General features: G+C 34.6%; 1 pseudogene; it reads right to left on the reverse strand.

Moving 5' to 3' along the window:
* Positions 1-569: 569 nt before the first annotated feature.
* On the reverse strand, positions 570-3009 carry LOC107864912 (annotated as a pseudogene).
* Positions 3010-3957: the final 948 nt, after the last annotated feature.

Below are 3957 nucleotides of genomic sequence, written 5' to 3' on the forward strand. Positions count from 1 at the left end.
CAGTTAGAGGCTTTCTAGACTATCATGTTTCAAACTTCAGTATTTTCAGTTTTGTTTTGAATTTTCTATTACCCCACACAGATGTTATATTATTCAAATCATGTTCAGTATTGAACCTTATGGCCTATCAGTTCATGTTTCTGCATTATAAAGTATTTTATGCAGTATACAGGTACAAATATCAGTCATGGATTAGCTTGTGGTCTTTCGGGGTCATGAGCACCATGTAGCCTTCCGGGTACTAGATTTAGGGCGTTACAGTTATGTGTCCAAGTTTCTAATCACTTAAGCTTTATACTGTTAAGAAGAAATTTTAACTTTCTAATGTTTGTATTCAAGAAAAAGTATGGAAAGCAAGATATTTCACAAAACACCAGCAATGTCAAACAATGTACATGGAAAAAACAAATAAACACATGGTTCTCTCAGTAGCAAAAAAACTCAAAAACACCCTTCCCTCTTCCGTAGAGCCTGGGGCAACATATGTTGCACACACATAAATAATTTAATTCAACACAACTACTAGCAAAGCATGTCGTTCCCCCTCATGTGTTCTTCTTATCCTAGAACTAGGCTTTTAACAGAAAAGAAGCTGGTTCACATCTTGCAGCATTGCCATCTTTAGACGTGTTATACTTTCGGTGCGCGCCAGTAAGCTTCCCAACTGCTGCTTTCTGATGGAAAGAAACCATTAATTTCGATCATTCCCTGACGTAGAAAATAAGGCACAATTACACATCTTTGTCTATTTGATAAAGGGATGTACATTTACATGTATCTTTAAAAACAAAATATACTTACAAAGTATCTTTAAAAACAAAATATACTTACAAAATCTGATTCTTGTCGTGGCTGCTATGTTTCTCACGGGTTGCGTTCCACTCTCTGGACACACCGTGAGTGCACTGAGCAGTAAAGACAGCTACAACAGCAAGCATTGATGATGGGAATCTAAGCATTTCGTATTCAACCAGACATAGCTCGGTCAAAAAGAAAGATACGAGCTCTACCTGATTTAAACAATGACAAAAAGTTATATGAGTAGTGATTCAGATTGTTGCGTTATTTCTTCATGTGACAAAGACGTTTAACCGACCTTCTTATCAGACTGAGAGGCTTTAAGGAAACTGCCGCATAAACACATAAGTTGTAGGTACTGTCATGTTGAACTGTAAGGCATTAACCATCAACTTCTCCTGTGGATAAGAAAACGATTGAATCATTTAGCGAGGAAGAACAAAATGGAGATACAAGTCCTGATAATGTAAGATTTTGGTCTTTAAACTAACCATTTCAAGCACTTCTTTTCTGGCATAAGCCTTGTCAGAGATCAAAATTAGATCCTCCACTACAGGTACAGAAACCTCTTCATACTTGCAGGCAAGAAGCAAAACTGTTATTCCAACAAGCTAAAGTTTTTTCCTAATTACTGACTGAACTTCCAGGAATCTATCGATGAGATTCATAGTCAAATACAAGGTCTTCTCCATCAGTTCAAACTTGTAGTGAACCTATAAATTGGATTAAACGTTAAATGACACCTAAAATTATCACATTCTTCTTTATAAAACTCAGAAATGGCATGCAACAGCAAACACTGTATACCTCAATCAGTCAGTCAATAAGGATGCCTCTTATCCTCTCATTGATATCAAATTATTGTTCCATATAGTTTGGAGGGACGCAACCAGCGATCTGCAATTGAAAATGACATTAAAAGAAAGGGGTAAAAAATACATCTCCATTTCTTTTCAGATTTTCAATTAAAATTAAAATAGTAATCATACTAGATAGAATAACATCACAACAAAAACAACCCAAGTATACCCTCCGTGTGTCTATATATCTTATATTCTGCCCTATTATTTTACTGACTAAAAATTACAGTCCATGTTGAAATTAGACTAACTTTTATGAGTAATTTGGCAATCTATTAATCTTAATGAGATCCTATCCAAAAGAATTAGATAATCAATTGAAAAATATGGGACTTCTGCTAACCCTACACGCCATAATCCTAATAAGCATGTACAACAACAACAACAAACCCAGTGTATTCCCACACAGTGGGGTAATGAGCATGTACAAGTTGTAACCAAAAAAAACTTCTAACAAACAAATAGAGAGAGTGGAGATAACATCTCTACCTCAGCCTTCTTGTAGTAAGCATAGATGTCATCAATGTATTCCACTACAATGAGTTCGTTCTTTTTATCAAAACTGTCTATGTCCACAACTGACCAACCTTCTGCATCTTCCATCTCAATTTCCTCATCCTGAATCAAAGATTTAACACATCAATGGCAATCCACAAGAATTTATTCATAACCAAGATATATAGATTATATAAGCTTACCATCCTATCAATTTCCTCCATCATTGCTTCAGTATGCTGCACAAACATTAGCACGTCAGAATAACCAGTGGCCTTGTAATCTTCAGGATCGATAATAATGCAGTCTTCTGTTTCATTTCTAATTGGTGCCACTGGGATTTGTGGCTTTGTTATCTGTGGATATACAATGTTAACATCAGCTCAGTTATAAAATAAACCAGGAAGGGATAGACACTGTACCTCAACTTCTGATTTCTGCTGTTTGTTCGCGATTTGTGCAGCTAACTTCCTGAAATGTCAGTAACCCCACATACAAATTAAATATTACTCTATCTTCAACTCCAACTTTATAAATTCTACGGCAAAGCGCCTACTTAGTATCATGCAATCAAGAAATGAGACAAACATTGTGATCAGACGATGAATCAGAATAGGAGGGATCTTGTTAACAACATTGGCTTTGTTTCTACAATGAAATGAAAATAAAGTTAAAACAGGTAGACAAATCAAGCTTAAACTAAAAATCGAATGACCCCCTTTCGCCCCTCTAACTATACACTGGATCTACTAGTGAATAGAAAAGTTACAACTTTACACCAAAGTTACAAAGATAGCAGGTAGCTATTAGCCAATCCAAATATAGATTAGGATGGCAAGTGATAATACCGTGTCATTCAAAGGTCCACCACAAATTGCAAGTGAATAAAACCACTCCTTCGAATCTACAGCATAAGAGTCAAACACTAAACATTCGGGCAGCACATCTTTTCCTTTAACGTATATATTTTTGGCACTTAAAATACATGAAAAATGAATACAATTAGAATATATGTGTTACCATAAGTACAAAAATGACAAAATGAAAAGCTTAAAGATAGTAAACCTACCATTTCAACGTATTCAATCCACACTCGATGAACGCCCAAAAATCAGTGTTCAAGCTCGACAGATTATCAAATGCTTTAATATCACAGATGAAATGATGCTTCTGATAAAAAATGGATTGCGAAGCATCCGAATCAAAATCTGCCACATATGGTACCTAATTTCGTCAAATTTCCAAAAAATCCTTTCTCTAACAATGACAACTGTATGTCATCCAAAAAGCTCGTTATCGTTGTATGATAATTTGAATCTCCTCTCCAATGAGGGTCTGACTCGATTTATCTTGCTAGACATGATTATCAAAATCTGTAGAGTTATAAAGATAAAAACAACTATCAAATTAAAAATTAACAAAAAAAATAAGAATCAAGCTGCAAAATAAAATTTATTGGACAAAAAAATTAACCCAATGGGTTCACAAAACACCCAAAATCTAAATCTAAACAACCTGCTGACTAGACAATATGAGATCAGTGAGTAGAGAAACCACCCAAATCGCATTTTCATCAAGGAGATATAGATAGAAAAAATAGAGTTTATAAATTAATCTATACATTATAGAATGTGATTCACGGAAAAGAAAAGTGATTTTCAGCACAAAAAAATTACTAAGTAACAAATACTTCAAATGCATGCAATCAGATTAAGATAAAATGAGAGAAATTACCTAAAGTGCAGAGAGATGAATGGCAAAATCAAAAACCCTAAAGTTAGAATGCAATTATACCAAAGTAAGA

The sequence above is a fragment of the Capsicum annuum genome, chromosome 3 (assembly GCF_002878395.1).
Source record: "Capsicum annuum cultivar UCD-10X-F1 chromosome 3, UCD10Xv1.1, whole genome shotgun sequence".
Lineage (NCBI taxonomy): Eukaryota > Viridiplantae > Streptophyta > Magnoliopsida > Solanales > Solanaceae > Capsicum > Capsicum annuum.